Below are 17837 nucleotides of genomic sequence, written 5' to 3'. Positions count from 1 at the left end.
TAACATTTGTTTTGAGGTTAAAAATTGCTGTACTGACAGAGCAGCATGGGATGGCGCATTATCGTGATGCAGAATCCAATTATCAGCAATGTTTTTATAAAATTTCTTTGTAGTAATATTGTATCAATTCCCTTGGAATCAAAGAAGCACACAAGCATGCATTTCACTTCTGACTTTGACATGCGAGCTTTTTTTGGTCAGGATGATCCCTTTGAGCACTATTGCGAACTTTGGCGTTTTTTCTCTGGATCGTACTGAAAAAAAAAGCAACTTTCATCACCAGTGATAACACGACTCAATAATTCTGGAGTGATTTCCGTTTGCTCTAACAGATCGGATGCCACGTTTTTTCGTGTTTCTCGCTGTTGTGGTGTGAGATTTTTGGGGACCATTTTTGCATAAATCTTTCTCATACCAATATCTTCAGTTATTATTAGACTAATCGTTTCTCGATTGATGTTCAGTTCTTCTGCAATCATTTTCACGGATAATTTTCGATCAAATCGTATGAGTTCACGCACCCTGGCCAAGTTGACATCTGTCCGTGAGGTTGATGGTCGTCCACTGATGTCTTCATCTTCAACATTCGTTCTGCCTACACCAAACATTTTATGCCAACGAGAAACTTGAGCTCTTGACATAACCTCCTCTCCAAAAGCATTCTGAAGCTTACCGTAAGTTGTCATCACGTTTTCACCCAATGTAACGCAAAGAGAAATGGCATACCGTTGCGCAATATTATGCGGTTCCATTTCAGTGACGAGAGACACTTCTTACAGCGCAACTCACGACTGAGGGTTGCATCGATGTGCCACTTGGACTAGAAGCAGTTTACAGACCAAGGTCAACGATATTGTGCCTACGCAAGCCTGCAGGGTTGCCAAATCTTGCAAAGAAAATCAGTCTCATTAATTTATTGTCGCACCTCGTATATAAGCCAGCTTTCATTTCTGATTGTGTGTTACTGTCTAATTATCCTATATAAGTCAGAGACATGGATTTTCTGTGTGTGATTCCTTGTTAATATAATACACGGGGTGTGGGTATACAGGGTGGCCATAAAGTCCCTTTACAACTTCAAAATTTTATTACAACCTCAGTTGTCGAAATATTTTAGCAAAATTTCTTTTATTGTAATCACTGTTTACTAAAGTTTTTATATATTCTAAAATTTGGTGTTTCAGATACTCTGTTGATGGAAGGAACTGAACCTCTATAAAATGGCAACTCCTCAAGAGAAGGCACAATGTGTGTCTTGGTTTATTGAGACAAAAACCGGATATTCAGACTCAACGAAACTTCAGAACGAAGTGTGGAAGAGATCCACCATCGCGCCTTACAATCCGTGCGTGGCACAAAAAATTTGTGGAGACAGGGACAGTGCTGGATGAAGGGAGGAGCGGGCGACCAAGAACATCCGAGGAAAACATCGATCGCGTTTTAAACGTCTTCACTCGTTCACCTACGATCTCCAATGCTGCCAGGCAGTTGCAACTACCACGTTCAACTGTTCATAAGGTCCTCCACAATAACTTACGGTTGTACGCTTACAAAGTGCAACTGTTACAGACACTTGAGCCAAATGACAAGCCAAAACGGACAGGGTTTGCACTCAACATGCTGGAACGCCTTTCAGAGGATGAAGCATTCCTCAAGGGAGTTTGTTTCAGGGACGAGACAACTTTTCATGTTTCTGGGACATTAAACAGACACAATGTGAGAATCTGGGGATCTGAACACCCACATGTGACTGCGGAGCTTCACCGGAACGGTCCAAAAGTGAATGTGTGGTGTGGAATCATGTGCAACCGAATAATTGGTCCATTTTTCTTCAACGAGTCAACAGTTACTGCAGATCTTTACTTTAGCCTTCTGACCGAATATGTAACACCACAACTGATTGACTTACAACCAACTATCATTTTCCAGCAAGATGGTGCACCACCACGTTGGGAGCTGCATGTTCGTCGGTTCCTAAATGAAACATTTCCAGGCAGATGGATTGGGAGGGATGGGCCAATTCCTTGGCCACTGCGTTCGCCGGATATTACTCCCTTGGACTTTTGTTTATGGGGGGTATGTAAAAGATATCGTGTATCAGACACAGATACGGGACATTGCTGACTTTAAGCAAAGGATTCGTAATGTCATTGCCACCATTTATGACGCTATGCTACGGCGAACATGGCAAGAAATCGAGTACCGTCTTGATGTGCTTCGCGCAACTAAAAGCGCCCATAAAGAGGTGTATTAAATACTGCCAAAAAACTTTTACACACACTGATTACAATAAAAGAAATGTTAAAATATTTCAACAACTGTCGTTGTAATAAAATTTTAAAGGGACTTTATGGACACACTGTATATCTATTTTACGTGCCAACCGGCATTCTCCCCGTAACCTTTCCAATTTGCCAGCTAATCCCCGCGAAGTATCAGTCTGTGAGTACGCGCGGTTAAATTTGTCGGTCAGGGTAATACCAGTATCGGAGGCTGTCCCCAGAGAGGTCAGGCAAAGTGCATATTTTTCAGCCAAAGCGTCACGGTTTTCCTGTCCGCTAACAGTTTCAATGAGAGCTACTCCCACCACCTTAGTAAAAAGAGTGAGTGTCATGGTGATATGCCATTGGCTGGCTCTTTTTGATCGGTTGGAAAGTTTGACTCTGTGAGAAGCAGGGCACTTCCCACATTTATCCACCGAGAGTTATATGTCCACCTCCCTCCACCCCATCAAAGAAAAAAAAAAAGGAGAGAGAGAGAGAAATCTATCTATCGAATCAACTGCATCCGCCCACCTTTTTGGAAGCGACAGTGGATATCTTGCAGCCACCTCGGTAAGGCGTAACGTTCCTTGGAACACTCCTTGCTACAATTTTGTTCCGGGGCTCTGTTTTCTGCCGAGGGCGACATCATGGCACCGGCAGTGGTCTCTGTTTGATTAATAACGTATCGTGTCTTGCTTAAGAACTGTTCATCACTTAAATCAAGGGTAGTCAACCTTCTTTACCTAACGCCCACTTTTGTGTCTTTGTTAGTAGTTAATCTTTCCAACCAACCGCCAATTCCACAGTAATGGTGATTTATAAAACAGGGAAGTAATTTTACGTTATAAAATTTATAAAACAGAGTTGCAGCAAGTGAAAGCAGCAAATATGAACCATCAGATGTTTTTATTTTAAACCCAAATTCTACCGGTTTCGGTGTTGGACCATCTTCAAGGATGGAGGGTTGAAATGGTTTAAGCTACCATACTGCATTAGTCATTATTTAAAATGTGTAGTGCATACCGACGCATGTATTTACATTCATGGTATGCACTACACATTTTAAATAATGACTAATGCAGTATGGTGGCTTAAATCATTTTAATCCTTCATCCGTGAAGATGGTCCAAGACCGAAACTGGTAGAATTTGAGTGTAATATCAAAACAGCTGATGGTTCAAATATGCATCTTATACATATAATAATAATTAATTACCAAATACTTTATGTCAAAATTTTATGAAAACCTAATGAAATTATCTTTGAAACCTTCAACCACCTACTGCGCTGCATGAATGTTGGGAGGCCGAGAAGTGGACGGCAGGGATTATGTTGACTGTCACTGCCTTAAATTCGCAGAAGCTTTGACTCGATTTAGACCAATTCAGGCCTTTTACTTAATTGAAGATTTTTCGAGTCACGGACTTTGTGTACACGACGTAATGATGTTGCGACTGCGGACCATACACTGTGTAGAACACATTCTGTTGAAAGAGACCTCCATATCAAACAACATTGCTCGATCGGTTTGCTGATTATGTATTCGACCTCTTTTAGTGGAAATCCTCTGACTTTGTCTCTGTGACCTCTGTGGCTGACCCACGTAGTTTCAGTGGTAATGGGATTAACAGTTTCCCGTCTGTTAATGAGTTACGTGCAGTTTTGTTATATGATTAACGCATAATTATCCTCCGCTTCTAATTTCTTATACTCCATCCCGAAGTCCATTACGCTGGTTTTCTTTCTTGAAATGTGTAATCCAAACGTGATCATTAGGGACTGAAATTTCATTTTGCTGTTTCAGTATTAGATCACGTATTTTAATGTGGGGTATTAACCGCCATAATAAATTGTCAATGCCAGTGAGAACTGTTTTATGAAAATTCCGCCTCACCACACTTTTCCCACCTGCTAGATATTCTTTCCTCCCAAAACACAATTACGAAGGTGTTTCAATTCAGTATGAGAGTTTACGGAGTTTACAATATGTATGCCACATCTAAGTGCTGTCGGACCGAATCCGTGATGGTGTTCCGTTTTTTTCCATGAATAGTTATGTTCGGTCGGCATTGCAAATACGTGAGCAAGACATAGTTTATCTAAATTACTTCTCCCATCTTCATAGGTTCAGGGCAGGTGATGAAAAGTCCATCAGCGTCTGGTAGCAGTAATGATGTGGCCGAGGCAAGTTCGTATTAATTCACTTGTCCAAGAAGACCAACAACTTACAGTTGAAAAATTGCTGCAAAAAGCGTTGGCAAAAATCATTCCATCATTCAAAGCATACCCAGAAACCTTATAGCTCATCACAAAGAACAGAGATTTAGAATCTACGAATATCCAAAATTGCCTGTCCATAAGGAATTCAAAATACAACCATTGACTTGGTAGGTGATGTTAACCATCTTCTGGAGTGCACATTGTTGGATTTCCCGTAGTTTTTCGGGAGCAACCCACTATCAACAGCCTATCAGCTCAGGCAAAACTGAGAACAACGCCAAGCCGGTAATGAAGAGGAAATGTACATGATGACAGAGGAAAGGGGTGCTTGTTTTTCAAGGCAACGGTGGACCTGATGTGGCACAACTGACGCTGGTAATATTGGCAAAGTGAGTTGGGAGCTTCCGTCACATCCTCGTTGCACATTGACCTTGTCCCTTCAGATTTACCTTTTCTCTCGCATGAAAGAAGCTTTGCTTGGCATCAGGTTCAACGGCAACATTTTATGGATTTAATAAACCAGTTAAGCTATACGCGGAGAAATGAACAAAATATTGCATTGATTTAGTAGACCAATCTAGGTGTATAGCTTGTAACCTTTCCATATAAAATAATAAAAACGATAATATTATTAAATATATTAATTCATGAAAACTGATAAATTTTGACGTAAGCAGCTGTGAAATCAATTTGAATAAACTGAAAATTCTTACCTCGTGATGGTGTCGCCGGATAACGCTGTTTATATATCTGCTCGTGAATGGCACAGCTAGTGCAATGCTGGCCTATCTACTAATAATGGACAACATCTGTCTGAGATCTGAAATATTAGAAAAACTGAGTTTGCTTATTGACAAATTTGCACAGCTGGTAGTCGGATTACTAAAGAACACATGACTGTGATCTGAGAAAATTTCTGAAATATTTAAATTTAAATAAATGACTCGATCGAGACTGCTAAATTATTCCTTCCTTCTTTTGTTGACTGGTAAAAATTATGCTCTAAAAATCTTTTACATTATTGATAAAGATCTGCAATCCATTATATGAAAAATTGAATATTACAAATCTTGGTCAACTGGTGCTGACGAATCACAAAAAGATTGAAACAAATTCATATTAACATCTCAGACAAGTGACTTAACTACGCGCTTGCCAATAAAAACAATAAAATTTACTTTACAATACATGGCTATGAACTGCGCTGCACCAGCGACAGGCTACAACTGCACTGTAGCAGCGAGCGACTGCAACTACTGCCGGGACTGCTCTGACCTGCGACTCTATTGAAGCAAAGGTATTTTGTGCCGCAGGCAGCGCGTGAGCAATACATCGAAATTACATTTGCTCCAGCAGGATGGTGAACCCCTTACAAGCTATTTGTCTTTTTGTTTACTGAATGATCCTCTTACAGCGCTACCCACAACTGGTTTGGTCAGTTGGTGCTGGATTTAGCAAGCATCCAGGGGATCGACAGCATCCGAGAAGCGCTCGATTGTTTTAAGATCAGGTGATCAGGGGTCCCAAATCACGGTCGACAATTTATTGGAATGTCCGTCAAGCCACGTGCCTGCAAGCGAAGATCGGTGACCTGTCGCACTGACCTGCTTAAACGTGCCAGCTCCATTCACATACTTTAAGCCCAGAATGGGATGCCTGTGGATGAAAGAAAGTCCATATAACGTGCTCCTGTCATTGGTTCCTGCAACCGAAGAGTGGGCCCTAATTGTGAGCACTGGAAGACAGCTGAGGCCATAGGTGAGCAACATTCTGCCTGGACACAACCTTGTTGACACACGAGATCCATAGTTTCGGGGGATACGAGTACATGTGGTATTCTCATGCGCTCAAAAGTTCGATGCAATAGAAACCGGGATTCATCGGACCATGCTTTATGGTACACTGACGATGTGCGCAGGCACATGCCAGGTGCTGAGTTCTGTGTCGAATGGTTCAAATGGCTCTGAGCACTGAGGGACTTAACATCGAAGGTCATCAGTTCCCTAGAACTTAGAACTACTTAAACCTAACGAACCTAAGCACATCACACACATCCATGCCCGAGGCAGGATTCGAAACTGCTACCGTAGCAGTCGCGCGGTTCCGGACTGAAGCGCCTAGAACCGGTCGAGGTGTCAGCAAATGGACACGAGTCGATCGTTAGGTGTTGAAGCCTGTGTAGTACGTTTGTCTACGTAAGTGGTGGTAGAAATGGTTTCCTGACGCCTGACTTTCAAATCGGTGGCGAGCTGACTGTTGACCGTCGATCGCTCCGCATAGCTACGCGAAAGCGACGTTCGCCGTTCGCCAAACACTTGTGGTCATCCTGTGAGGCGATTTACGCTTGTTGAAACGTCTCTGCGATATTGAAGATATGCCCCAGAGACTGTAGACCTAACACAACCTGAATTATTGAGTAACCTTCAGTATGCTGTGACCGTTGCGTCTCGCACCAGCTGTCATCTCACTTTCATAGTCGGTTGACCCATGGACTACTCCCGTGTCTGTAGCAGACTGCTCAAATATTGTGTCTACACTCGCATCTTATGTCAGTGGCAAAATTAGGGCGCCATTTATGTACATATTCCTGTGACTATTGGCCACACAGTTTACTTCTCAAAAAAACACTTTAATTTTGGAGCACAGCATGGATCACAATTAAAAAGTATTCTGATGAAAGGGAAATAACAAAGTAGGTCGCATAAGGGCACTGAAATAATTCAATGGCGACAAGTGAAAATTTGTGCCAGGCCAGTGTTCGAAACTGGATTTCTTGCTTTATGTGAGTGGCCACCTCAACTGCTTCAGCTACCCGAATGTGCTTTCCGCCCAACCCAAATTCCCAGCTTGTTGCATACTACTGCTGTAGCGCCCCTCTGTTTACTTTCCTCATTGCTCGCACCGTTTAGCATGAATGCCGCAAGAGGTCTGCCTTTGGGTGCATCCAAGATATCATGAAATGCCATCAAAGCTTAGATATTACTACTGTACGTGTGATGCTTGTTTTGCCCGAAAGAACAGATGCCACTTGTATAATAGTACAAATCTACTAATATCTTGCATAAAGCCTTACTTCACTAGTGCTTGTGGCCTAAGTCCAGCAGAGACTGTGGTAGGGGAAAGTTTCAGTCAACTACACATATAGCAGTCTTAGAGGCGTTTAAATGCTATCTACTGTGTGTTACAGCTTCGACCTACCCCATGTTGCATACGTACATTCGACAGCAGAAAAGGTGGGCCATCCATATATTCTAATTTGTAGGCTGCACCTGACTGTACATTCGACAGCACAAAAAGTGGGCCATCCATGTATTCTTATGTGTAGGCTGCACCTGACTGTATGCAACCTGCATAGCATAGCTGTGTTGCAGGTCCTTTAAATCCTCCATAGTACAGATGTTTGACGATACACAATGGATAACACAAGAGACTAGTAGAGAATACTCCTCTTTATGGCAGGCAGTCCAGATGTAAACCAACACCAGCATACAATAGATATTAGGAAACAAGTTATTAGAGATGAGACAGTCGTTAACGGTTGTAAATTAAATTTCATTACAATAAATGACACTGCAGAAGTGTTATGATACTCATTAAATGAAATGACAAGTTGTTGTTAGTGACCCGAATTGGAACCCACTGTTAACCAAATAAAGCTTGTGCGTCTGATTGAGGTTCAACTAGGCATAAAGAGACGTAAAATACCGAAGTGTTCACCAGTATCAGTTTACAAGACCAAATGTCTGAACCTGTAAATAAATGACGATGCATTTAGCACTGCACTGGGAACCCCATGAAGGTTATATTACCCCTGAGAAGTAACCACAAAAGATATGTAACAAAGTACAAAGCACAAATGTAAAACGCCGTAAAGTTAAGTTGTGGTAATGGACGGAGAGTAGAACCCAGTACCTCTATTAATTGTTAACAAAGCACAGTCGGATGTCAGAGATTAAATATGTACACCAATAGCGTGATCTTGCAACCTGAAACAACGATAAAAATCATTTTTGCCTGGCAGCACTTGTCTTATAACTATGAATAGACATGAAATATTTATTGTTTCTTCACCAGTAGCGGGATGTGCACATTTTCGGCTAGAGGTGATGAAATGACTAGGTCTGTTCTGCCTGGGACTCCAATCCACACATATCGTCATTGATCCCACACAAAGAGATGTCAACCATCAAATTTTCTTTCACTAGTAGTTAGGATTGCGCCGTTCGTAGAGACCTGGAGGAGTCTGTCACTGTGAGTAAACAATGAAATGATGATGCAGTATCATCTCGATGGGTTCAAATACAGAGAAAAATTGCAATCGAAACTCAAATATCGGCCTAGTGCCAATATTTTCAAAATCCCAAGGTCACTTAAAACAATAAATGAAGGTCCTATGACCTTACATGACGATTGGTTCGTAAACTAAAATAACATTATTAGCGTAAGAAAGTTTACTAGAGACACAGTTTCGCAAGCAGCGACTTCCGCCTCTGACAGCAAAAACTAGTCCAACTCTGTGCCAGTCAATAGTGAATGGACATGGTCAGCGTTGATTTGTCCCCGGGTCAGTCCTTCATTCTTTGCTTGGCGTTACTGAATATGAACACGGTACGCTTGTGGCTATTAAAAATTGGTACCCCACTGGGAATCAAACCCACACCTTAGTTATTACAAGCTATCCTCAGACCAACCAATTACCGAATTTCACATTTGTTAGCATAATCGTTTTTGCCATAATAGGATACGCAGCAGGCGGTACGAGACTTCTGACTTCCACCTGAGCTGTTGTGAATAACCTATTCGTGGTCTGGTCGTCAACCTATGCAGTGCGAACGCAAAGCCGTGGTGTCAAACCTATCCTTTTCCTTTCTTTTTTAGGCCCTATTCCGTACTTCTGCTAAAAGCATCCGTCTGACAGCAGGTCAGAGAGAGTTTTTTTCCTCATAAGCTCAGGACAGTTGACCACTTTGAAATCTGTCCCTTGGACTGCCTATCTGCAGGCGCGAACAAATTCTGCGCGACAATACGGAGCGGGCGACTGGTGCGTCCCCTAGTGCAGCTAAGCCATGGGGTGTATTAGGACTCGAAACTTGAAGAGATGCTCTACATGTCATTTTTTTTGTATGTCTTATAGCTTTCGTCCACCTGTCTTCTGAAACCCCAGAGGTAGGCCTACTTACGAATAAACCTGCAAAGCAAAGTGTGATTTGTGTTGATAATCGTAGTCAGAGGACAATCCGCAACAAATTAAAGAAAAAAAAAGCATTTATACCTATTGACATTCAGTAACAAATGAAACGAGTAACGAAAGTAACGTTTGTAAAGGGTACGGTATAAATTTCAGTCGGTACTTGTACACCCCTCCTGGCGTGTCACACGTAGGAACGTGACGAAGCAGACGCTAATGGAGTGAGCCATCGGCTGTGACCCATCTGTCGGCAAACTGTCAACCACTGGAGTGGCGACCTCAACAGCTGTCAGCTGTGCTAAGTAGCTGTAAACAGCTGCTGTTGGCCGGCTGTATTAGCAGAGGCGCGCGAGAACGCGTCGCCGTGCCGCTAACTGGTTGAACGAACTGTGTCGTACGCCGGTTACTACACGCCGTAATGGTACCGCGTCCCTCCTGTTGTCAGCTGGTGTGATGGGCACCGCGCCCGTAGTGACGCAAGTACTGGGGATCACATGCGTCGCCCGCATCTCGTGGTCGTGCGGTAGCGTTCTCGCTTCCCACGCCCGGGTTCCCGGGTTCGATTCCCGGCGGGGTCAGGGATTTTCTCTGCCTCGTGATGGCTGGGTGTTGCGTGCTGTCCTTAGGTTAGTTAGGTTTAAGTAGTTCTAAGTTCTAGGGGACTGATGACCATAGATGTTAAGTCCCGTAGTGCTCAGAGCCATTTGAACCATCACGTGCGTCGGAACGAAACAGACGTTCCTCATATAATTAAAACACTGAGGCTAATAGGCGCAAGAACTGAAAGCGTCCTGGTTAGAACACACTAGAAACCAGGCACCAAAGAAGATGGAACTCCAGAATTCGAATCAAGAGCGGTTGCCAACCTGAGCAATTTGGAAGCAGCTAGTTTCGATGTAGCGAAGCACTTTAAGTAATTTTAATTTTAATTTTAATTTTTATTTACACGTCAAGTTCCGTAGGACCAAATTGAGGAGTAAATCTCCAAGGTCATGTTTATGAACCCGAAAAAGTCAGTCCATTAGTTTAAGTAAACGCAATCAACATACATACATTTTTCAAGGAACTTTTCGACAGAATAGGAGTGATCCACGAAGAAACTCTTCAGTTTCGATTTGAAAACGCGTGGATTACTGCTAAGATTTTTGAATTCGAGTGGTAGCTTATTGAAAATGGCAGTATATTGCAAACCTTTTTGCACAAGAGTTAAGGAAGTCCGATCCAAATGCAGGTTTGATTTCTGTCGAGTATTAACCGAGTGAAAGCCGCTTAATCTTGGGAATAAGCTAATATTGTTAAGAAGAAATGACAGTGAGGTATATATATCTATATATTGAGAGGCCAATGTCAAAATACCCAGACTGGTGAAAGGGGGTCGACAAGAGGTTCGTGAACTTACAGCACTTATTGCCCGAACCGCCCGTTTCTGAGCCAGAAATATCGTGTTGCAGTGGGAAGAGTTACCCCAAAATATAATACCATACGACATAACGAATGAAAATAAGCAAAGTAGACTAATTTTCGTGTCGATCACTCACTTCAGATACCGTTCGAATAGTAAAAATGACAGTATTAAGTCTCTGAACAAGATCCTGAACGTGGGCTTTCTACGACAGCTTGTTATCTATCTGTACGCCTAGAAAATTGAACTGTTCAGTTTGTAACCTCCCAACAGAAAAAAATGTATAATAACCTCCCAAAAGAAAAAATATATATAAGTATATAATTCACATTCAGCGTAACCTCCCACAGATAAATTCCGTAACCTTGGAACAATAAAATGTGACTAATCTCCTAATAAAAAAATGTGACTCATAGATAACCTTTCAATAATTGACTGTGAATTTAAACTGGTAAATTTTGGACGTCAGCAGTGGTGCGTCGTGGCCCTGAAAGATCATACTGAATAAATTGAAGATTCTTACCTCAATGAAGTCGCCGGATAACGCATATATATCTGCTCTTATAATAATTTTTTTCTGGCACAGCCCAGTGCAATGCTGGCCGAAAAATTTGTCATGTATAAAAGGAAACAACTGATTTTTCTTTACAATAATCGGGATGACCATGGATTGAAGAAATTAGTAAATTCTTTAAATTAAGCTGAATGATTGTCACAAGTTAATTTTTATAAAAAAGATTATTATTAAGAGATTTTTTTAAAACATTTACATGGGACTTGATATAACAATACTACATATGCGCGAGGCTGCTTTTACCTCATGTTACATCGCTCAGGCACCGCCATCGCTCCCCACGACCGGCCCAGCCAACTCGACACACCAGACCGCTCGCTACTACTACTACTACTACTACAACTGCTACACAGTTCCTACTGCAGTCAACACTGCTCTCTGGTCTGAGATTCTCTTATAGCTTACATATCGCAGGCAGCGCAGGAGCAATCCATCGAAATTACATCTGCTCGAGTGCGCTAGCAACAAATTCCTTAATCATGGACCTCTTACAAGTTTCACTGATGATATGCCCGTTCTGTGAAATTAAAAAGTCAGGTTTTGTTGAATTGTGTGTTAGAAACTGTAAAAACTGAGACTTACTGTGATTTAGCGTTATTTTCTAGAAGCCATGAACTTCGGTCATGTACTGCACTATTTGAAACCGAGCCAATGTTGCACACAACATCCTTTATACCATGTCATGAGCAAACAGAAATATTTTAGAGTTACCCGTAATACCAGAGGACATATCATTTATATAAATAAAAGCAAGTATAGGTCCTAAACCAGTTAGGTTTGTAGTAACCTATTTCTGACAATCGATCCCTACAAGTTTACAGTGCTTCATAAACATTCCGTGAAGTGTTAATTTACGTGCAGTGATATAGTTATTCTTTGACTTAGCTTTTGTTAGTTATTCCGTGCTGTTCATGTCTACACAATTCATTCATGTGTGTGGTGTTAAGTTATTGCTAAATATATGTGGGAATAAAGGAATTGTTTCCTCCGTCACCCACATTTGGTGACCCCGACGAACTACGTAACATCCGCGTCGGCTTCAGCGTTTAACGAAGTTCCGCAGCGTTCACGTTTGTAACTTCCGCGCCAGCCGCGTCGCGCTCGTGTCAGCGCGATAATGACCGATTCGCCAGTCTCAATCCAACCTGAAGCCAGCAGTGCAAATAACAGGGTGACGATAAAACCTCCACCATTCTGGTTACATAATCCTCTATTGTTGTTTGCCCATCTAGAAAGCCAGTTCGTCCTCGCACAAATATCGGCGGACGAAACTAAGTACAGCTACGTGGTTGCAGCACTTACAGAAGATCTGGCAGCAGAAGTACAAGATATCCTAGCCGCACCACCGGATACCGATCGTTATGCATCCATTAAAAACGCATTAATAACGCGTTTGTCACAATCAGAGGCAAAACGGCTAGAGAAGCTACTGCGCACTGAAGACTCGGAGATCGCACTCCATCACAACTCTTACGACGTTTGCGCACACTGGCAAGTAACACTGTAACTGATTACGTGCTACGAAACATATGGTTGTCTCGGTTGCCGTCAGATACTCAAAAAGTTCTCACGGTATGTGCAGGCGATTTAAACGCACTGGCACAAACGGCCGACAGGTTAATTGAAATGTATCCCACATCAAGTGTCTCAACATTAACGCCACAACAAGAAAATTCGCCCACAGTGACGCTAGTCTCCCTACAATCACAACTGGCAGAGTTGACAGCACAGGTAGCTGCATTACAAACAACTAGAGGTGTACATGTCCCGCTTTTAACCCGCCCATGCTTGCCCGGTGGCCAGGCGGGCAGGCCGCCGCTCGTTGTCAACAGAACGGGCAGGCTGCTTCACTCCCAGCCAAGCCAAGCAGAACCCAACCCGGGCAGGCTGCGGGAAACTTGCTTGCCTGCCCATATTACTGCTGAGCTGCGCTACGCAGCCGTTTAGTCTGCGCGCGTCATTGTCGTATTATGAACGTTAATCAAAAGTTTTTATTTTACCTGAGCACCAAAAGACAAACCCCAACATTATATATATATGTATTAATTTCAGGTAAAAAAAATTGGTTTTATTTGTATATTCTTCCTTTACGCGTATATTTCGGGCTTCTTATCTATATAAATAAAAATTAATTGCCAAATGTGTTGATAAGCGTAAAACTCGAGAACGCCTGGACCAGTTCGGCTAAATTTTTTTTGCTGTGTTCGTAATTCTCAGGACAAGGTTTTTATGAAATAAAATTTTTCGAAAATCGACCGAAAAATTGGAAAATTTGACAAAAACTGAAAGTGCGTTTTCATTGTGTCCGTGTGTTTGTATTGCATACAATCTTGATGAAATTTTGCACACTATACCTTGAAACCAAGAGGAAGGTCACAGTCTACATAAAATTTCATATGGTGTATGGCAGAGGTTCCTTTACATAACGGAACTCGACAAATTGTACGTATTTATTCCGATCTTGAAGAAATTTTGCACACTTGACCATCAAGAGGAACATCACTGTCTACATAATATTTCGGACAGTACATTGAATAGAGTACCTTACAAAAGATTTTGACATCGTTTGCGGGTTACCATGAAAGTTCACTATGTACGCATGTTTCCATGGAGAAGGTTTTTGAATATTTACATGTGCATGTATATATATATATTTATATATGTATATGTATATATATGTATATGTATATATATGTATATGTATATGCGTAAATATATGTATATATATGTATTTGTGTATGAGTATATATATATACTCATGGACAAATACATATATATACATATACATACATATATACATATATATACGCATATACATATACATATATATACATATACATATATATACATAAACATATATAAATATATATATATATACATATACATGCACATGTAAATATTCAAAAACCTTCTCCATGGAAACATGCGTACATAGTGAACTTTCATGGTAACCCGCAAACGATGTCAAAATCTTTTGTAAGGTACTCTCTTCAAGATCATAGACATTTAGTTTAAAAGAAATATATATATATATATATATATATATATATATACATTTCTTTTAAACGAAATGTCGATGATCTTTTTGAAATTTGAGAGCTGTCTGACACATTCACAGTCATCGTGTTGGACAATTCGCGCACAGCAAATGTCGTTTAACAGTTGCAAACCATTTTTGGTTGAGTGAACGTGTTATATTGGCTGCAAAAAACCTTGATGTTAACGAAATGAATTTTCAGATTCAAAATATGACACCTGGCGAATTGCTGACATACAAGTCGGTTTATTCCGTTACTAACTAAGATGATGTAGTCAACTATCCTACGGAATTTTTAAATTCGCTGGATTTCCCCGGATTACCGCCTCCCAATCTGTAATTAAGTCGGATCGGCAATCATGTTGCGAAAGGTAAACCAGCCACGTCTTTGTAATGGCACCCGGCTTGCGGGGAAGAAGTTAAAGAACAACGTAATCGAAGCCACAATTTTAAAAGGAAAGTACAAAGGTGAGGACAGTTTGATTCCAATATCACTAAGATTCCGACCGACATGCCATTCGACTTTAAACGGTTATAATTTCCAGTGCAGCTTACATTTGCCATGTCGATAGATAAATCACAGGGGCAGTTGTTATATGTTTATGGCATCAATCTTGAAAATCATGTTTTTCACATGGCTATTTGTATGTCGCTTATTGCCCTGTCGGGACATCTTCAACTTCATTTGTTTACGCACCAGCAAACAAAACTATCAATGCTGCGTATCAAAAAGTATTACAATAAATGCTAACTAGCAATAAACTTTGACACTGATTGACTGATCACCACAAAAGTTGACAGATATATATGAGTTTTCATAGATAGGTGAAGAGGAGATGAACTGAGGTGGCGGAACCCAACAGAGAGAGGACGAGGAGAAGGATAGAGGGTGGGGTGGAGATGGGCCAAGGGATGGGTTCAAAAATGGTTCAAATGGCCCTGAGCAATATGGGGCTTAACTTCTGAGGTCATCAGTCCCCTAGAACTTAGAGCTACTTAAACCTAACTAACCTAAGGACATCACACACATCCATGCCCGAGGCAGGATTCGAACCTGCAACCGTAGCGGTCGCGCGGTTCCAGACTGTAGCGGCCTAGAACTGCTTGGCGACTTCGGCCGGCCAAGGGATGGGGAGTGGGGGGGGGGGGTGTAGGTGATCAAAGAGATAGTGGGAGAGGACTAAATGGATAGAGAGAAAATACGGGAGGGAAGATGGACTACGAGAGTATGGAATAAATAAATGCCCAGGCAACGCAATGCAGTCTGTGCTGCACTTTTCAACTCCCCAGAAGAATAAATTATCTACGCCCCTGTTAACCACTGTACTGCAATGAGAACCAAATTAAGATTTTGGAAGTCTAGATTCTTTAACTTTAGTATGTTTCAACCAAGTATGACACCAATTATATAAATATTTAACTACGTTTCCAGGATGTATTTTACTGGTTCTGTGAATTCATTCGAAGTTGGAAAAATCATTCTAAATTGCCAAAATGCATTTTAACAAAATAGAAGGACTTGTTTCGTATCCAGTTCGTCTAAAAACTATAGTACTGGGAATACAATGGCGACCCTGAGCCATTTTTCGCGGCTCCTACGTTTGCGTCATGAGAGTCCTTACTTGTAGTCTAGGTCTGCACCATGAGGGACCATATTTCGGACCATCATGATGCAGACTAAGACGACGAGTGTTTACTTGCATGATGCAAATCTAAACGACGACTCTAGACCCTAATAACACAGACCCAAACGACGAGTCTGAATCCTCATGACGCAGATATAGACGCTGTGGAGAGTGGCTCAGAGTTTCCATTATATTCCTACTACAATACATTCATGGAAAAAGACGCTCTTCATTTTAGGAGTATTTGTAGTGTCTAGGTCTTCAGCATCTTGACTCTGCATGTGGGATTCCCATTAATATAGAAATACAAGAATAAAATTACATTTTGCAATGTGTGTGGAACTCAACAAAATAAATTGTAATTTAAACTCATAATGTGTATTGCCTTACTCCACAAATGAATATTTTATTTTGCAGAACACTTTTCAACATAAAATCTTTACAAATTTTCCTTCAGTTCCCCTGAAAGTATTATTTAGGCCAAACCAGATACTCCTAAAAATATTTGGCTACTTTTGCAAACCCAAGTAACAGAAAATGGTTTACAAACAATAATTAATGTCACTTGGAAGGATTGAAATCAAAACGTTTAGTCTAAAATAAAAATGAACTGTTTGCATTACAAAATTTCTATCTCAGAAATTGACGCCCAGAAAGCACAAGAAGGAAATCTGCACTCTTAATTAGTAAATTTGCGCTCAAACTCATAGTTTCCCGTTTAATGTTCTACTGTATTTTCAATGTGTCTGCTGATTAGTGTTTGAATTAATTATGACGAGATCGTTAAGTCTGTCTGCATTAAGACGTGATCGTTTTTCGCTAATTAGGTTTCCAGCGCAACTAAAAATTCTCTCACTAGACGCACTAGTGGCTGGTATATTTAATATTTTTCTTGCCACACACGCAAGTCGAGGAAGTCGTTGGGAGTTATTTTTCCACCACTGTAGAATATCTCCCTCGTTCACACAGTGTTCTTGCAAGTATCTGCTGACTTCATCATGTAGGAGAGGAGGCTCTTCTGCCCAGTCCTCAAATTTCGCCATTTTGTACGGCCCTGGATTTGTTTCTTGGTTGCTGTGATTGGGCACTTGTACTGAAACTGTACAGGTTCCAATTAATATTTGCAGAATAATGTGAAGATCGTACTACACATAGTTGAAATTATAATAGGTTTTAGATGATGCTATCATTTATCGTCCTGTAAAGTCACCAGAAGATCAAAACTAACTGCAGGACGATTTAAATAAGGTATATATTTTTGGTGTGAAAATTAGCAGTTGGCAATAAATAATGACAAGAGCGAGGTTATCCCTGTGTGTACTAAACTAAGTCTGTTAAACTTCGTTTACAAGATCAACCAGTCAAATCTAAGGGCTGTAGATTCTACTTAATACCTCTGATTACAATTACGACCTACTTAAATAGGAATGGACTCACAGAAAATGCTGTAGGAGTTTTAATGACAAAACACTCTTTTGGAGCGTTGCTACGAAGTTGGAGAGCCTTACTACTGACGGAAGAGGTCGA

Source organism: Schistocerca americana, chromosome 5, assembly GCF_021461395.2.
Source record: "Schistocerca americana isolate TAMUIC-IGC-003095 chromosome 5, iqSchAmer2.1, whole genome shotgun sequence".
In the NCBI taxonomy this organism is placed as follows: Eukaryota; Metazoa; Arthropoda; class Insecta; order Orthoptera; family Acrididae; genus Schistocerca; species Schistocerca americana.
This window is presented reverse-complemented; position numbering follows the sequence as displayed.